Source organism: Acinonyx jubatus, chromosome C2 (assembly GCF_027475565.1).
Source record: "Acinonyx jubatus isolate Ajub_Pintada_27869175 chromosome C2, VMU_Ajub_asm_v1.0, whole genome shotgun sequence".
NCBI lineage: Eukaryota > Metazoa > Chordata > Mammalia > Carnivora > Felidae > Acinonyx > Acinonyx jubatus.
The window spans coordinates 124,256,412-124,276,618 of NC_069384.1; the positions used below are offsets into that span (position 1 = coordinate 124,256,412).

Below are 20,207 nucleotides of genomic sequence, written 5' to 3' on the forward strand. Positions count from 1 at the left end.
TCCATTCATCAGCCAATGGACACTTACATGACAAAGCAATTCTCAACTGCTAATTCACAGCAAGTTAAAACCCAATGCAAAGGAAAGATAAATTTAAACAGCTCTTTTCACCAATTATCTCTCAATTTCTTTTTGTCTCCCCTTGTGTCTTCTTTCTTTACCTATTTGCCTTTTACCTTACCCTTTATTCCAAAGTTTTATTCTTAGACTGCTACTGATCATGAGAAAGGCAACATCTTACTTTTTTCCATTATAATAGATGTTAAGATATGAATATATTTCATATATGACTGATGATACAAGATATGATATAGTACCAAACTCTAATCAGCTAACCCACCCAAGTACCCTAAACAAAAAGATGAACAAACTTTAAAAGATGAGAATAAAAAGGAATGCAAGAAAGCTTCCATCTTCCCTTGTGTTAATGACTCTCATACTTGTTCAGCTGGAGATAGAATCCTGCAACAATTGGAATTTCTCCATACTATCCACAAGTGAAGTTCCACCACCAAAAAGAGTCAGATGCTTTAAGCTGGTATTAGTGCAATTTGACATATTAAACTATGCTTCCAATTTAAATATACTCTACTCTTTATTTAAATATACCTCCATTTAAATGTTAAATAATAATTTATTCAAACTATCTTAAAGGACAATGACTTTCCAAGGGGCATGTGCATTATAAATGCTTCCAGAATAAGACTGAGTAAACCTATATGGTTAAGAAAAATAACCATTGTGATGACACAATTCCTACTAAAAACATTTCAACAAAAATTCTTAAGTGGTATCTCTATATAAGCTTTTAGTACAATTTTAACTTACTGTAACATTTAAGAATATAACTCTAAAGTTGCTACAGAAGCCCAGTACTGTTTTCTCCCTCTGCAAACTCCTTAATGCTCCTTAATCCCTAACTGTACTGTCCCATTGTATTTTACTTCAAAATGTTTATTGGACATAGTGCATGAATTAAGTATATTGTTTTTGATACAATATATTAATAATCCTCACAACAATCTTAAGAAGCAGATATTAATATCACCATTTTATAACCTTAATGAAAGGTAACACTTTAGAACCTTCAAATACGTATCACAAGGAATAGCCATACTAGAAGCACCCAAGCTAACCATCACTCTTTCCTGAAACTCTTTTCTGGTTTCCTTAACCCTATACTAAATCGGTTCTCTTCCTCCCTCTCCACCTACTCCTCCTGGTCTCTATTTGTGGCTCCTCTTTTTTCTCCCCTTGAGTCATTTGCTCTTCTCAATGTATACCCTCTCTCCCAACAGATCTTCTATTTGTGTGTGTGTGTGTGTGCGCGCGCGCGCGAAGTGGGCGCAAGCATGAAGGGGGGGAGGGTGGAAAAACGGGGAGGGGGGAGGTTGCAAGAGACTCTCAAGCAGGCTTCACGCTTAGTGCAGAGCCTGACACAGGCTCAATCCCACAACCCTGGGATCATGATCTGAGCCAAAACCAAGAGTCAGACGCTTAACTGATTAAGCCACCCAGGTGCCCCAGATCATCCATTTTTATGGCTTCATCTTATCACTATTGGCCGGGTGACTCCCAAGTCTGTAATTCCAATTGTGTTCTCTAATCCAAACTACTATTCCTCAACATTTCTTCTTTCAATACCTCAAATTCAACATGCAACAATCCTAACCAGTTATAATCTCCAGAAAGCCAACTTTTCTAACCTTCTTACTCACCTCTGGTAATCACAAAGCATCATCATCCCATTCACCCAGGCTCCCCCCTTAAGTCACACAGCAATTTCTGTTGTGTTTTCCTTTGAAATGTCCCTCATTCATCCTTTTTGGTTCCACTGATACAGACTCCACTAAAACCCAAGTCCTCAGCAATTCATCTAAATTATCATGAGCTCTTGGTTATTATTCACTCTAGTCTCTCCACTTTGGTTTGTGTATAATAAATAGTCTTTCATTCATACAACACACTTATGAAATGACTAGCATATGCTAAGTACTGGCTGGGCAGCAGAAATTGAACAGTGAGAAAAAAAGACATCTCTTTCTAGCAGAGGACACAGGAAAAGCAAACAAAATGTTCACATAAAAAATTATAGATTGTGACAAATGCTATGATACAAACACATTGCTTTCGTAAGGGACAGAACTAGAAGGGCTACTTCAGAAATTTAGTTAGAGATGGAATTTAGCTGACATTTTAAGATGAAAAGGAGACAGTCATGTAAATATTTAGAGTTCTCTAAGCAAAGGAAACCACAAAACACATAGGTTCTAGGAGGGAAAAAGCCTGGCGTGTTTTGAGAAATGACCTAGTCTAATGTGGCTTGAGAATAATAAAGGAAAAAGTGATACAAAGTAAGGATGAAACAGACATAGGCCAGTTTTGTTCTATGCATTAAAAAAAGTCCTTAGGGGTACCTAGGCGGCTCCCTCAGTCAGCTAAGCATCCGACTCTTGGTTTCGGCTCGGGTCATGATCTCACACAATTCGGGAGTTCAAGCCCCACATCAGGCTTTGTGCTGACAGTGCATTGCCTGCTTGGGATTCTCTCCCTCTCTCTCTGCCCCTTCCCTACTCACTCCTTCTGTCTCTCTCAAAAATGAACCTTAAAAATAAATTTTTTTAAATAAAGTTCTTAAAGAGTTTTAAGCAAGAAGTTCTAATCTAGTATACACTCTGACAGAGACTGCTAGTGCTCATTAAGATCTGTGTTCTCCTTTCCTTCATTAGCACATTGCTATACTACATTTCCCAGTCACCCCTGTAGTTAGGTGGGATCATGTGACTCAGTTCTGACTAATGGAATCTGGGTGAAAGTGATATATGCCACTTCCAATATGGGGACTAAAAGCTTCTTCTATACTCCCTTCTCTTTTCAAAACAACCCCAAAAGCCACATGGTGGTAACAGTGATGACTTAAAAAGATATAGGAGCCTCTTTCCCTGAATGACTGCATGGAACAGAGGTATCCCAACTCCTACTCCATTACACATATACACTAGACTGTAATGTGAGAAAGTAATAGAAACCTCCACTGTGTTAAGCCACAAAGATTTGTTGCTTACTAGGGCTGTTAGCATACCATGACTAATACAGAAATCTTAAAAACATTTCTCTGCCTGCTCTATCAAGAATGAGTTAAAAGGAAAGAAAAACCACAACTGATACATTTCTGTCAAGACTCAACAACCACCCAATGAAAAAACAAAGAACTTAGACATTTCTCCAAAGATATATAAATGGCCAATAAACATAGTAGAGGATGCTCAACACTGCTTATCATTAGGAAAATGCAAACAGAAACCACAATGAGCTAAAACCCTATACCCATTAAGATGGTTACTATCAGAAAAAAGAAAGAAAGAAAGAAAATAACAAGGGATTGGTAAGGATTTGGAGAAATTGGAATCTTTGGGCACTGTTGATGGAAATGTAAAATGTGCACTGTTGGTGGGAATGTAAAATGGTAGAGATCTTTCCTAGAGATATAAACTTGTAAAGCATCCACCTATTGATACTTAAAAGTCACAGGACTGAGTATAAGAGGGAAGTAATTCCAGAACAAAGTTCTAAAATGCCAATATAAAAAACTAAGCAAAGGAAAGATATCACTTATTCAACTCCAAATTCCTTGCAAATTTCCTAAATTAAATATGCAGACATCAGGTATTCTATTAATTTCACTGTCATACAGCTACCAATGCCTTCTTACCTGGTACAATCTGGACTTACTGCTCTTTTATTAGATAATCAGCATTCAGGGAATCCTCTTTACTATCACTTTAGGATTCCCTTTGTCTCTCTAAAATCTGATTTCCTGTTTCCTGTATCTTTCACCTTTTCTTTTATGGAGGTTTTCTCCTTCCTTTTGGTGGGTAGAACAAATCACACATTAGCTTTCTGAGAAAGGAAGTAGGGAAGAGAAATTTGTGGAGACCTTGCATGTCTGAAAATGTCTACACTCTAAACTTATGCTTAATTTGACTGGGAAAACAATTCTAACTTGGAAATCATTTCCTCAGATTTTGAGAGCATTGCTCACTACCTTCTGGCTTGTGAGTCTGCAGTTGAGAATACTGAATCTCTGTAATGACTCATTTCCCCTACCTCTGGATGTTCTTTGTTCTATGTACTTCAAACTTTCATGAGGACATACCTCAGTGTCTATGTGTACTAGTTAGTCATTGCTCCTGGCTTCAAATCTAGTTCTCTACTCTGCAATGTTGGGAGGCTGGAACCCTATAAATCACATATCTCCTTTGCTAGCTGACTCCCTATCAGACTCTGTATTCTCCATACAAGAAAGACACTAGAAGACTAAAGGAGGGAACAAGGAGATACTCCTTCAGGTCAGCATCAACCAACAACCATCAACCAACAAACTTCACTCTGGCAACAGCAATGATTCCAGCAGCAGCAACTGGCTCCAGTTAGCAATTTTTTTTTGCTTTTGTGCTTTTCCTGCCATTCACAGACCACCCTAAAATACCTTTACTTTCTGAGCAGGTAGCAACTCCTCAGAAGTTTCAGTTTCAGCTCCTCCAGACCACTCTTCATGCTTCTAAATTCTAATAATCCCAAGATCTTCTTCCAGCCCTAGAAGCTAGTAATTTACTTTTATGGTTACTATCTGTATGATACCTGAGTATTCCCTTAGTGTCTTTTCAGTTCTCCAGTTATCTAGTGTATTGGTTTTTGAGGGCTGCTATAACAAAGAAACACAAACTAGGTTGGCTTACACAAATATCCATCTCACAGTTGTGGAGGCCAGAAGTCCAAAATCAAGGTACTGGCAATGTTCTAGGTAACTAGGTAAGGATTTGTTCTAGGACTCTCTCCTAGCTTGTGGTAGCCTCAAGCATTCCTTGGCCTCTAGATGGCCATGTTCTCTCTATGCCTGTCTTCATCCAAATTTGTCTAAATTCCTCCACTGTTATTAAAGAATGCCAATCATATTGGATTAGGGCACACTCCACTCACCTCATTTTAACTTGATTTACCTCTGTAAAGTCTGTATTTCCAAATAAGGTCACATTCTGGGATGCTGAAGGACTAGGACTTCAACATATCTTTTTGAGGTGACACTATTCAACCCATAATATAGCTAAACAACTCTTAAAATTCTGTTATAATAAGTAATGTGGTCTCCATTTTCCTGACTAGTCCCAGATTGAAGGTATGCATTTATTTTCATCCATTTTCCTGAGTACCAAAAGGCCTCTCAATTTGTAAAATGAGGTTCCTCAACTCTGGGGATTTTTCTTCATTATTTCACTGATAATTTTTCTCCACTCTTTTCTCACTGGCATTTCTGTTACACGGAAATTCACCTCCTGGACTGACCTTTTTTCTTTTTATAACCTATTTTCCATATTTTCCTCTACTTTATTAAAGATCTCTACTTCAACTTCCTTTCTTCTACTGTTTTTTCTTACTATTATGCTCTAATTTTAAAGAATTATTTTTTGTTCTGACTGTTGCAAAAAAAAATTTTTTTTTTTTTTTGTAATTGATCTCATGTTAAAAGCTTACTTCATGCACGTGGTGATCCTTCATTGTCTGCTCATATTTAAAAGTAGGGCCCTAGAGGCAGCCTGGCTGGCTCAGTCAGTAGAGCATGTGACTTTTGATCTCAGGGTGGTGAGTTTGAGCCCCATGTTTAGTGTAGAAATTACTTTAAAAGAAATGAATAAGTGAATAAATGAAATAAATAAATAAATAAATAAATAAATAAATAAATAAATAAATAAATGGTCCTGGGCTGGAATGGTTGCAAGTAGAGATCATCATTCAGGTCATCATGATCTAAAGCCAAAAATCAAAACAAAACCAAGTAAAAATTTGCTTGGGTTGAGTGAATTATAATTATTAAAAGTTAATAATGGGCTCTTTCCATCATTTTAGAACCTGTAGAGGCCTGCTGGGAACGGGACTCCTAAAACGACAAATATATCTGGAAGGCTGTGGTCTAAGGCCATTTTTGCTGGCCATAAGCAGGTTCTCTGAAAGCAGAGGGAACACACAGCTCCTCTTAAAACTGAAGGTGTTTATGCTCGAGATGAAACTGAATTCTATCTAGGCAAGAGATGTGCTTAATGTACAAAGCAAAAAACACAGTGACTCTTAATGGCAAACTGAACAAAACCAGAGTAATCTGTGGAAAAATAACGTGCTCACAGCAACACTGGCATGGTTCATGCCAAATTCTGAAGCAACCTTCCTGCTAAAGCCATTGGCCACAGGATCCAAATGATACTATACCCCTCAAGGATTTACATTTACCAAAAAATAAAGGCGTAGATTTGTTCTCGTTTAAAGAAAAAAAAGAGTAAATATGGAAAATGAACCAGACCACAAAAATGTCTAACAGAGCCTCTGTGCCAAGACTACTGAAGAAGAGCTGAATAAGTCTTTCAATCTTGAACCTTCAGTTTCAAAATTCTCTTACATGGATCTAGACAAGGAACTGGAGTTTAAAAATGATATGACTGGGGCAGCTGGGTGGCTCAGTCAGGCATCCAACTCTTGATTTCAGCTCAGGTCATGATCTCATGGTTCATGAGACTGAGCCCTGCATGAGAGTCCATGCTGACAGTGAATCCCTGCTTGGGAATCTCTCTCTACCCCTCCCCCACTTACAAGTACATTCTCTCTCCCCCAAAATAAATAAACTTAAAAAAAATAATCTGATTGATGACAAGGAGTTTGATATCCCTTACAGCTGATACTCCTCCAACATTGGAAAGCATAATCAGTAAGACTGATGATGAAGAGGAGTCTTTTATTCTTGAGGATCTTACATTGTTAAACATTGATACTACTGATTCTCACTCCTATGATACTTCATCTGTAGCAAGTTCAGATAGTGGTGACAAGACAAACTTAAAAATGAAGAAGAAATTACCTGATTCTTTTTCACTCCTTGGATTAGGCAACATTCACTACTGAAGGGAATTTCTGCCCAGATAGGGTCTGTAGCTAACAAAGTGGATGCTGGCTTGCCAACAGCAATTAGTGTCCAATCTAATAGCAGCACATCTCATGAATTGGCTTAATATGTGATCAGAATCAAGCTTTGCAACTAGGAAGCACTAGTGTTTTAGGACAGTATGGAACCATCTCTGCCCTCAGTATCAACAACGATTACTCAAGACTTCTCTGTGGCTTTGCTAAAGGACCTACCATGACGTGAGATTTGGCCAATGGAAAACTTCTAAGATCAATAACAGATGTTCATCCTCCAGGAATAGCAATATTGCATATTAAGTTTATAGATGATCCAACTCTTGCAATCTATAATGACAGCAGAGGCTGTTTTTGCATTGACATTAAAGAGCAATGGGAAAAAGAACATGTGAGTCTAGGTGTCTTTTAAGTGGTTCCAAGGGTGAAGTTTGCTGTATTGAGCCTCTCCATTCTAAGCCTAAGTTGAAAGATCCAGCTCATCTCACAGTTTTTTCCTTATCGGCCATGGCATTCTTTTCTTAAAAAAATTTGTTAATGTTTATTTACTTTTGAAAGAGAGCACAAGCAGGGAGGGGCAGAGAAAGAGGGAGACACAGAATGCAAAGCAGTCTCCAGGCTCTAAGCTGTCAGCACAGAGCCCGACACAGGGCTCGAACTTTCAAACCATGCGATCATGACCTGAGCTGAAGTTGGACGTTCAACTGACTAAGCCACCCATGTGCCCCATGGCCATGGCATTCTTAACAAAGATACTGGTCACTGGATTGAAACAATCCCTGAAAGTGTGGATGACTTTTCCTTATGGATGGATGTATTCTTCCAGTGTTCCATAGCTGGCCTGACATTTTGTGGCAGTGCATAATTATGTGAATCCCATGCTTGCCTTCTGCAGAGGAGATGTTGTTCATTTTCTATTGGTTAAGAGATGAAACTGGAGCAAGATATGTTACTAATAAGCAAAAAAAATCTTCACCTATACTATGATTTCATCAACCTTACTTGGATAAATTCATGCACAGCTGTACTCTTGAACAGACAAGTTGAACAGACAAGTTGATTGACCAGCAGACTCAAGAGGAATTGGAAACAGTGGAGATCTCAAAAGTTCAGTTGGTCTGTTAACAGCAGCCATTTCAAATCACCAGCTACCACAGGAAATGTCAGCCAGGCACTGGCTTTGGTTGGAGAAGGCTTGTTATCAATCTACCAGTAGCTATGGTGGTCAAATCTTTCATTTGGAGACAAAATCTGTTTATGTGACGATAAGCTGGAGAGACTGGGTCATCTCCTGAAACAAGACTGTCTTACAGAAGTCTTGAGCTCTTGCATGGTCTTTCTGTGAAGGAAAACGAAAAGAGTTGTGGGATTATCAGGGGATACCAGTAAGTGAAAGGCTATTGTTCCAGATAAGATGGTAGAAATCTATCCCACTATGTAGAAAGAGCTCTGAAAGAGTGTCCAGACCAGGGAAAAATCTAAGTGATGGAGCAGCATTTTCAGGACAGGATGCCTGTCATAGTTGATTATTGCTTGCTACTACAGCAGAAGGATCGTTTATTTAGCCAGATGTAAGACAAATAGAATTCAGGGGTCAAGGAGTGTTTTTGGAGTGCTTGAGTCATGTATTTTAAGTGATAAATTGGCAGGGATGACCCCCCCGGGTAATGAAAGATTTGTTAACTTCCAAGATAAAAAATTCATGGAAAATGCAGAAGTCCTCATTGTACATATGGGTATCACCAGCCTAGATATTCAGCAGGTGTTTAAGAGAAAATTTATTAATATACAGAACATCATTCCTTTATTGATTATACTTACCTGACTGATTTGGCCTCACTTGCCTTCCATCAACCCCAATTATTTACTAAGAACTTCTGGTAAGATGTTTCTTAAACTTGTCTTTGTCAATGTATTTCTTAGGACTGTTCTTTAATTAAAGCTAGATTATGAACTCTTACAAATCATGAGTCTTCTATTTCTTTGACATACCACAGAGCATTTAGCATAAAGTTTACATTTGGTACTTGTTCAATATGTTTATTATATGTATATATATGTGTATATATAGTAAAGTAAAATAAAATAATAGTAAGACCCTAAAAGCTGATTGTGAATTACAGTTTTTCCTCTGGGGCTAGTTAAAAGAAGCATCCTGTAAGTTCCTACCTGATAGCCAGAAATCTGGGAGCCAAAAAGGAGAAGAGGCCTTAATAAGGGTCCCAACATTGAGTACATTTACTTCAGGTAATTCAGGTGTTTTCCATGGGACACCTCATCTTCAATTATGTCTAGTGCCCACCCCTCTCTCAGAGACACTATTTTGTCCTTTACAGAGGATAAATCTTCAATCTCCTGCTGAAGCAGGAAGAGGACAGGCACTTAGCTATACAAACTGATGAAGCGATCTAGGTTTGAGCAGCTTTTTTTCCTTTTTTTGGTAATACCTTACTGAGATATAACTCACATACTATACAATAACCCATTTAAAGTGTACAATTTAATGGTTTTTAATATATTCAGAGTTGTGCAACCATCAACACAATAAATTTTAGAACATTTTTACCCCACCAGAAAGAAACCCATACCCTTGAGCAGCCGCACAAAACACTACTTAGCAATCAAGTGGAACCTGGAAATGAATTTGCATTTATAATAATCCTTATAATAATCCTTTGATTAGGTATCATCCCGTATTACAAAGGAGAAAAAAATGAGGCTTATAGAGGTCTAACCCCAAACAAACAGTGATGAAGCCTACAGTGGAATTTAGGCTGACTCCAGAATCTCTAAATTAGAAAATAAGATGTAGAATATGAGCGTATTTTTTAAAAGTGAGCATGAGTTTGTATATTCACAGAAATAATTCTGGAACATACAAAAAATAACAGTGATAAATACTAAAACAAGATACCATTTATAGGAATTAAAGATAATTATACAAGCAATCTGTGATGAGACTGCTCATACAATTAAGACTAAACAGGGGCGCCAGGTGGCTCAGTAGGTTAAGCGTCTGACTTCAGCCCAGGTCATGATCTCACAGTTGGTGAGTTCAAGCCCCACACTGGGCTCTGCGCTGACAGCCTGAAGCCTGGAGCCTGCTTCCAATTCTGTGTCTCCTTCTCTCTCTGCCCCTCCCCCACGCTTGCTCTCTCGCTGTCTCTCGCTCTCTCCGTCTCTCAAAAAAATAAATGTTAAAATTTTAAAATATAAAAACCAATTAAGACTAAACATAATTGAGTTTTCTGGCAGTGGAACTTAAAGAAAAAAACTTTTTTTTTTCCTACAACAATGTAATCCTGTTTCTCCCATTGTGACATGTGGCTCAAATGAAGTCTCCCTCTCATTTCTGGCATCAGGTAGAAAAATACATATATATATGTGTGTATGTATATATATATGTATATATATATATATACATACACACACACTTATATGTGTATATATATTACTGCCTAGAACAGCCTCTTGCCTAGAGCCAAAACTATTCTGCCAGTTATGATTTACCAACTAGAGAGGGCTGATGAACAGGGCTCATTTTTTTTTTTTAATTTTTTTTTAACGTTTATTTTTTTTGAGACAGAGAGAGACACAGCATGAACAGGGGAGGGTCAGAGAGAGGGAGATACAGAATCTGAAACAGGCTCCAGGCTCTGAGCTGTCAGCACAGAGCCCAACGTGGGACTTGAACTCACGGACCGCGAGATCGTGACCTGAGCTGAAGTCGGCGGCTTAACCGACTGAGCCACCCAGGCGCCCCGAACAGTGCTCATTTAAAATAACACTTGAGCCTATTGTCATTATGACAACTGTCCCTCTTCCCATTACTAAAAGTACTGGTGCCTAAATTCTGCACTTAAGTGACAAAGACAAAGAACAATGTATCTATGTATATATTGCATGTTCCATGACTTATTTCTTCAATATTTTGCTATCCTACTCCTTGAGATTTTACATTACAATTATCCCACATCTCTGATAATTGAGTAGAACCTACCAATTCTTAGTCATAACTTCCATGATGTGCACTAGACTAAATTAAAATAAACAGCTTCAGGAAGTTCCAAAATTGTAAACTTAAGCTTCAGTGGGAGTAAAGTAGTAGTCTAGAAACAGCTTTATTAAAGGAAATCAGAAACTATAACAAGGGACAGGGTAAGCCAACTTTTCTCTAAAGGACCAGATAGTAAATATTTTGTGCTGTGTGAGCCACAGTCTCTGTCACATATTTTTTTCTTATAACCCTTTAAAAATGTAAAATCATTCTTAGCTTAGGGCAGTACAAATAAGGTTTTTGAGAGGTTTCAATCAAAATAGTGGATTTAACACTTAATTTTTTTTTTGAAGAAAATTAACACAGAAGGCAAAACATACAGGAAAGCAAACAATAGCAACAAATTTTTGTAACCAAAGAGAGACAACTGGTAACTACCTCAGCGAATTCCAGAAGGTGAAGCCTAACCCAGTAATTGAAAAACCCAATTTATACCTTGGAAACCTCAAAGGAGTCAGGAACTAGCAGCACCTGCTACTGCTTAAACTAAGAAAAGAGGGAGTTAAGTAAGGAAGACTGGGTGAAAGCTAAGAAGTGGTTAAAAACTTAGAAGTTTCCTCCCCAAATCTACTTGATGGTTGGCTACCTAACTCTGAACTGGAGGATCACCAGATATAATTAAAGATCTGTGTACCCTACCAAATGTGGGGAATGAGAAACCAGTCCCTTACACCAAAAAAAAAAGGCAGTCAAAACTTTAGCCTTCAAACAGAACTGTTTTCCCTTAAGAAAAAAACACCTTCAGGGTTTTCTCAAAAAAAAAGGCTCGCTTGGACCACCATGCAATAAAGTTCAAAGTCTTTAAGTCCCCATTAATTCAAGCTTTCAATCTCACGATAACATCCAAGGATTACTGACACCTGAAGCAAACCTCCAACATAAAACTTAGACCAATTTAGAAGAGTGTCTCCAAGAACAAACAAGAAACAAGGGGAAAAAAAAAAAGACAAAAACAAAACAAAAAGACATTTTATAGTCTCAGAAATTAGAGAAGAAAATGTATCTATGAAACTAGCACAGAATGCTCCTTATTAAAAAAAATTTTTAAGAGAACAAAGAGTTCTTGGGAAATCAAAATCTTGCTTGCAAAAATGAAAAATTCAACAGAAGGCTCAGGAAATAAAGTAAACCTCTCATATAGAGCAAACAGAGTAGGAAATGAAAAATAAAGGAGAAAAACAAATACTGAAGGAGTAGTCTGATATACAAATAAACTAGCAGAAATAAAATTTTCAGAAAGAAAAAGGAAGGAGAGGAAACCACTGTTATAGAATAAATTGTTTCCCCCTCTCCACATCCATCTTGAAGCTCTAACTCCCAATGTGACTGAATTTGGAGAAAGGGCTTTTAGGAGGTGTCATAAGAGTGGGGCCTTAATCCAACTGGACTGATGTCCTCAGAAGCGGAGCAGGAGGAGATAGACTACTCTCCTTACAGAAAAGCCTTGTAAGGACATAGTGAAAAGGCCGGTCTACAAGCCAGGAAGAAATCTCATCAGAAGCCAACCTTGATAGCACCTGGATCTTGGACTTCTTACGCTTCAGAACTGTGAGAAAATAAATTTCTGTTGTTTAAACCACCCAGCCTGTGGTATTTTTTTATGGTAGCCCTAGCAGACTAATATAATGATCAATGAAATAATTCAAAAGAATTTCCCATAACTAACAAATATAATTTTGCAGATCTGGCTGGAACAATGAATGTCCAGGAAAACGCACAAAAATACATGTACACCAAGTCACACCCTCATGAAATTTCAGAATATAAGAGATACAAAATTCCAAAAAAAGCAAAAAACATTAGGATCAGGAATCAGAATATCCTCGAAATTCTCAAAAGGATCACAAGCCAAAAACAATGGCGAGGTCTTCAGAATTCTGAAAGTAAATTATTTCCAACCTAAATTCATCACTCACCAAAATCACGTGGGAAGACCAAAAAAAAAAAAAAAAAAGATCTTGCATTCATTCATGCGAGATCTCAGCCTTTAACAGCAATCTACTGTGGGGTCAAAGCGACATGATTCACAGGAATTAAGAGATTTAACACAGGAGAAAGGCAAGGGGGATCACTAGCTTTATGGCAGAGAGAGAAATCACCAAAACTGCCATGGACAAGACAGAAAGCTGCTCCGAGCACGTTCAAAAACTGGTAGACAAGAAAATAATTATACTCCCAGATACATACACAAAACAAATGAGTGTGTATGTCCACTGAAAGACTTGTAAGTAAATGTATATAGCAACTTTATTCATAATAGCTAAAAAAAAAAACTAGGAACAAAGTATCCATTAATGGTGAATTTTTAATTGTAGATTTCATCAACAGAATACTACCCTTGGTAAGAAAGACCCCACTACTGCTACATCCAACTTCATAAATGAATCTCATAAGCACAATATTAAGCAGAAGTAGTCACCCACAAAACATGTATAGTGTATGGTTCTATTGATATATTAAATTCAAAATCAGGGGAAAATAACCTGTAATGATACAGGTCAGAACAGTAATTAACTTTTGGGGACAAGAAATAATGATAGGGAGGACATATGACAGAGCCTTCTGGAGCACTGGAAATGTTCTATACTTGACCTGGGTGATGGGTGTATGTCTACAAATATAAAAACTCATTGAGTTATACAATGAAATTTGTGTACTTTGCTATTTTAAAAAATTTAACCACATTTTCTCTAAAAAGTTTTTAAGGAAATTAATGACATTTTCAATTGCATCCCGTAACAGGAATTAATCAAAAGGGGGAAAAAATTAAGGCTTTACACACAAAGATCTGTATTTCACAATTATTTACACTACAGAAAAAAAACACCTGGAAATAACATGTAGTAAATGAGTGCCACACAAATGCTGGACCTCTCTGGTGTGAGAGAGAAATTATTTGGCCTCTTTCTATTAGCAGCAGCCAAATTTAATACTAATTGACCTAAGGGAGCCATCTGCCCATAGGGAAGAGCATGTTCACAGGTTCCAAGACCAAAAAAAAAACAAAACCAAACCCAGCCTGGCAACAGAAGGCCCAAAGAGCAGCCTAAAGGAAAGGGAAAATGGCAAGAGATGCAGCTAGAAGTGGGCAAAAGCCAAATAACGGAAGGCCTTATAGGCCTTTTTAAGAATACAGAAGGGCACCTGGCGGGCTCAGTCAGTGGAGCATGCGACTCTGGATTATGGGGTTGTGAGTTCGAACCCCACAATGGGTGCAGAGATTACTTAAAATCTTTAAAAAGAAAAAAAAAAGAATATGAAAAGGAAATGGGAAATAAAAAAAAAACACAGAAAAATTAAAGTGACTTCCCTGGGCAGCACAATTGGGGGGGGGGGGAGCGAATGGGACTGTACACAAAGTATTCTAAATGTTTCTAAAAATAAATAATGTTATCAAGAACATGTAGTACCTGTAAGCAATCAAAAATTTCTAAGGAAATTTTTCCAATGCCTTGTTTAATTAATGGAATATTTCTGTTGTAAATATAAATTTTTATTTTGCTAGAATACTCAAAATACAGGGCATATTAATTCTTTGTTATATCAATTATTTGAGTTGATCTAAATGTAACATGATTTGGAAGTATGTACTGAAATTTTTGGAAGGCCAATTCTTAAAACAACAACAATAACTAAAAACCTTTTTAGACATATCCATTTTTTAAAAGCCATATTCTCACTGCTTTATTCAATTGGTCTGTTTGAGGAAAAGCAGAAATTATTCATACCATACTTCCATCCAATTCAGCAATCCTTAAATACAATTTCAGGAATACAGAACAAGATAGTATTTCAACAGTTTATTTTAGCAGATTATTTATTTTTAAATGTTTATTTATTTATTTTGAGGGGGGAGGGGCAGAGAAACAGAGAGAGACTCCCTGCTATCTGCGCAGAATCTGACATGGGGCTCGATCCCAGGACCGTGACACCATGACTTGAGCTGAAATCAAGAGGTGGATGCTTAACCAACTGAGCCACCCAGGCACCCCACAGCAGATAATTTATTTAAACAAATAAAAAACATGCAATTATAGGGGCACCTGGGTGGCTCAGTTGGTTAAGTGTCTGACTTCAGCTCAGGTCATGATCTCATGGTTCATGAGTTCGAGCCCCACGTTGGGTTCTGGGCTGACAGCTCAGTGAATGGAGCCTACTTTGGTTTCTGTGTCTCCCTCTCTCTCTGCTCCTCCCCTGTTCACGCTCTGTCTCTTTCTCTCTCTCTCTCTCAAAAACGAATAAACACTAAAAAAAAATTTAATGAAAAATAATTTAGAAAACAATTATAAACCAGGAAATAAAAGAAAAACAGCTTCTAACCTGTTTCAAAAAAAGAGGAAAACATTCCCTCCAGAGATATTTCACCGGACAGTTTTCTGTTCTACATTACACCATTTAACTCTTACTACATAAATGTAAAAAAAAAAATACCAAGGCAACCCTATGCTGATGCTATTAACAGAAACTTTACAGCCAAAAGGAGAAAAAAATGTCAAGAACAAATATAAAAAAGCTTTGACTCCCGAAATGGAAATGTTTGCAGAATACTTTGCTCAATAAGCAGATTGCTCAATAATCTGCTTCCTGACAGATGAACAAGATGACAAAGTAGAAAAATGTAAAAGTGTTGCTGTTCTAAGAATCTAAAAGAGAAAAAGAACATTTAGCTAGATCATTAAATATAGTTATGTGATAAACCCTGCAGATTGCCTCCAAACCACTGCAATGTTCACATTTACTCTGAAGACACCCATTCAGTCTCTTTGAGTCAAGAGAGTCAAGCAAACTAACCTTCAGTAGTAATAGTTCTAAGAGATCCACTCACTTTTTAATGAATCAGGGACTCAACTATAGAGATGACAATATTATTTTTGTTAATACTGTTAATACAGCTAACAAGCATAGAAAAAAGACTTTAAATCAGTTTTAATGATTAAACAATCCAAGTCATAAAGACTCCACTGCCCTTACGTACAGGTTTTAAATCTAAATGAGAAGGCATAAAAACACAAAGTGCAAAGTAATGTGAAGCAAATAATACAAAACTACATTGCAAAATATGAGAAGTAGTATAACTTCATAAGAAATTCACAGAAGAGCACCTCGGTGATTAAGTGTCCAACTTTGGCTTAGGTCATGATTTTGAGGTTTGTGAGTTCATGAGTTCCAGCCCCCCATCCAGCTCTGTGCCGGCATCACAAAGCCCGCTTTGGATCCTGTCTCCCTCTCCCTTGGTCCCTCCCCCACTTGTTCCTTCTCTCCCTCCCCCCTCTCAAAAATAAATAAACATTAAAAAAAATTCAAAGGAAAAAAATTTTTTAAAGAATACAAAGAACTTGGGGCACCTGGGTGGCTCAGTAGTTAAGCTTAACGGCTCTGATTTTGCCCCAGGACATCATCTCACAGTTCCTGGGCTCAAGCCCCACATCAGGCTCTGCACTAAGACTGTGTGATTGTTTCTGTCCACCCCTCCCCTTCTCGCGCTCTTTCTAAATAAACTTTAAAAAAAAAAAAGAGCACTTGGGTGGCTCAGTCAGTTAAGCATCCGACTTTGGCTCAGGTCATGATCTCCTGGTTTCTGAGTTCTGCCCCGAATTGGGCTCTGGGCTTGTGCTGTCAGAACGGAGCCCACTTCAGATCCTTTGTCCCTCTATCTCTCTGCCTCTCCCCTGCTGGCACGTGCATGCATGCACACTCTCTCTCTCTCAAAAATAAACACTAAAAAAAATTAAAATTGAATAAAAAAAAACAAATACACAGAAGTTGACTTAGGAAATCAATGTTTGGGTTTCAGCACTGCCATCATCACTAGATGTGTGAATTTTAGTGTAGTTATTCTGTATGGATTTCATTTTCCTTACCTATAAATCAAATGGTTGGAATTCCAATGTTCCTGCCATATTGCTTCATATCATGACACAAGCCCACATTAGATTAAAAAAAAAAAAAAAAGGAATGATAAAACAGTAAGGCTATGGGTTCAAAGGAAAGCAACAACACAGGGAACAGAAAGTTCTGGAAGGCTGCACTGACTTCAGGACTAAAAATTAAATTTCAACAAAATAGGATTTCATTTGCTACTTTGGTAATAATCTGGGGGGGTTTGAGGGGATTTCTTTTAAAGAATAAGAGGGCTATGGATAGGAAATCAAATTTTCAACAGATACGAAGGTAGACAAACACAAAGTCTAAATGAGAATGAGAGATTGGTTTAGTTAGGATGGACAGCTCCCATAGAGAAATACCACTGTCATATGAAAAAAAGTAGGCTTTGAGCAGACTATCAGAAGATGAGGAATTCTGAAGTATACTCTGTAGGTAACAGGGAGCTATTGCTGGTTTCACAGTGACTGACGTGCTGGAAGCATTATTTTAAGATTAAAGCAGAAGGCAGAACATACTGAATAGAGAGAAAAGGTAGGCAGAAAACCTAGTTAAAAGCTAAAGGAAAAGATATACGAAAGAAATTTCCAAAAAAATGGTGGACGAAAATTTGCCAATATTATATTAATGAAAGATGTCAAAGACACAAGGTTTGTGTCTGGATAGCTGAAAGTATGGTATACCAAAACAAAGCATATATGGAATCAGTAAAATGAGGATCATCCAGAGAGAATCATTGCCTTAAACAATCTTTAAACATCAGTTGTCTTCCTAAAACAGCACAGCCAAGTACTTACAAGGAATTTGTTAAATGCTTAGTGATTTCACGGAGTTTCCTCCAATTTTACTTAGCAACTAAATAATCATTTAATCTCCTGATGTAGGTAGAGAATATTTGGTATCTTTCCATATTATAAAGGTAAGTAAATTGTGAAACTTGTTAAACTGTGATACTACGATAGGAAAAAGTGGACTGTATCCTGTATTTACTTTTTAATATTTATTCTTTTTGACAGAAAGAGAGAGAGAGAGGAGAAAGAGAGGGGGACTGAGGATCAGAAGCAGGCTCTGCACTGACAGCAGTGAGCCAGATGTGGGGCTCGAACTCATGAACCGTGATAGCGTGACCTGAGCCACCCAGGCCTTTCCAACAAGTGATTTATAACAATAATCACATCAAATCTACCTTGAGCTTTTTGGCAAGAAAGCTCTCAAAGGTCCAAAAGAAAATAAACCCATAGGCATAAAGTATCATTCGGTATCTAACAAAACATTCTGTGTATGTGTGAAATTTTATTTACATGGACCTGAAAGCACTGGTGAAGCCTGGATTAAAAGATAATGTGCAGAAAAATAAAGCGGAAATTTAAAATGTAATATGTGAACAAGGACAGCTAAGTCTTGAGTACTCTGCAAATAGTGTTTACAGGTATTATAACTATTTCCTCCAGATCACAATTTTCCCAAAAAAGAAAATTGGAGTCTGTGATCAAGATGGAATAAAACTACTATTAAACAACCAATGCTTAGTTCTTGAGTTACTATCAAACTGTGAATGGGAGCCTATTTAAGAACTGAACATTACTGACAATTATCAAACAAACAAAATCTTCTTGGCTTATTTCTCCATTTACTTTGTGACCTCGATGAAGACTGAGATTCTAAAAAAAGTGCTTTCCAAATGCTTAACAAATTGTATGGTTGGTTTTTCATAAATTTACCAAAGTAGGCCTTCTAAAAATGAATACCTCTTGCAACATTTACCCGTTTTGATCAGTGATCTTCTTCGCTCACCATCCAAGATGGGATTAGAAATTCTCAACTTCATTCTTTCCTAACTCCTACGGTTTCTTACCAAATCTAACGGGTAAAATTATTTTTAGGTGACCAGCTCATCCGTTCGACATTAACTTTAGCTCCTATAATGTTACAGTTCTCAGCCCTAAAAAAAAAATCCAGCTTCCCAAGCTTCTAACTGCAAATTTAACTTTTATGGAAGCGCCTAAGAAAACAGTACAAAACCAACTATTGAGATTTCTTTCTTTTACCGGGTATATTACACTTAAAGTCAAAAGCTCACAGCGCAAGCAACAAGCAAACGTACGTATATACAGCAGGACCACACAGTTAAATAACCCAGATTTCCCGAGAACGAGGGAAACGGCGGGGGGGGGGGGGGGGGGGGGGAGGGGAGGGGCACAGGGCGCATCCCAAGGATGTCCACCCTCAACACAGGTTGCGGGTCCTTCCCCTTCTCTAGCGCTGGAGATGAGCGTGCCCCTTCCCTCCTCTACCAGGTCCCTACCTTCCCGGCCTCGGATTACGCCACAACAGCCAACAGGACTTTTTAAGGAGGAAAAAGAACCGGGGGAGCGCGCACGCCGTACACTCGACCTCCCAGCCTCGCAAGAGCGGCCGGCCAGAGCGAGGCCTGGGGCTGCGCCACCCGGGGCACTGACCAGAGGGTCGCGCGGAGCCGCGGTGCAAACGCCCAGGCCCGGCCGAGCGGCCTCCCCGCCCCCTCCGGCTCAGCTCCGGGCCGGCAGACGGCGCCCGGGGAGTTAACTTCGCCGGAGAAGAGGAAGCGACGCAGCGAGTAACAGGCTGTGTGGACGTACGGGGGAAGGAACCGCTGTCTGCCGTCTGCCTGTCGGCCGGACTGTCTCACCTTCCCTCTGCCGGGTCCGTGCGGCCCCAGCTCACCTGAGGAGGGCACCGGGACGCCGCCGCGGCCGCCGCGATGGCCGTTACGGCACGAGGCCTCCGCTCTGCCGCCGCGTAGCTCTCGGGAGAGGGGCGGGAGGCGCGCGGCGAGCGGGCGGGGCTCCAGCACCGACTGGCCGGGAGGCGGCGGGCGGATCCGCGCGGGCAGGAAACCCCCTCCCGGCACAATCCGATAGGCTCAGTCGCTCCCTTCCCTCCTATCCCTGAAGCGAGGGTTGTCTGCGCCGCGCTCGGATTGCTCGTGTCCGCATGTCAATCAAGCGGTGTGTAGGGCGTGGAGCTAGCTGAAGCAGCTCCGCGGGGAGAGAGCGAGAGGTTGGGAAGCGCTTGGCCTGACCCTGACTCTTTTCGCTTTTGCCTCTTCGGTTGCTCTGGCTGATTACTTTGGGCATTTCTTCCTCAGTGCCACATTAGGGACTCCATAGCAGAAATTATTGCTTCCCAAGTTAAGCCCCAACTGTTCTGGGAACTCCCTTCTGGTTTCGGCACCTGAAAGAGGGTCTTGCCAGCAGATTTTTAAGGGCGGGGAGCAAAAACGAAAAACAAACCAAACGGCCTGAAATGACGACTTGAGAGAAAA

At 39.0% G+C, this 20,207-nt stretch overlaps 1 protein-coding gene across 4 annotated transcripts in view; it reads right to left on the reverse strand.

Annotated features, from left to right (window-relative positions):
• Positions 1 to 19,760, reverse strand: part of NCK1 (NCK adaptor protein 1) — an 81,657-nt gene extending 61,897 nt beyond the window's left edge. Inside the window, exon 1 of one of the 4 annotated variants that reach the window (XM_027061782.2) lies at positions 19,607 to 19,760. The gene's annotated coding sequence lies outside the window, so the exon portion shown is untranslated. Of the gene's footprint in view, positions 1 to 8,115; positions 8,303 to 19,521 lie in introns of those variants that run through there. The other 3 variants (XM_027061781.2, XM_027061783.2, XM_015074248.3) reach the window with 3 other exon arrangements.
• Positions 19,761 to 20,207: the final 447 nt, after the last annotated feature.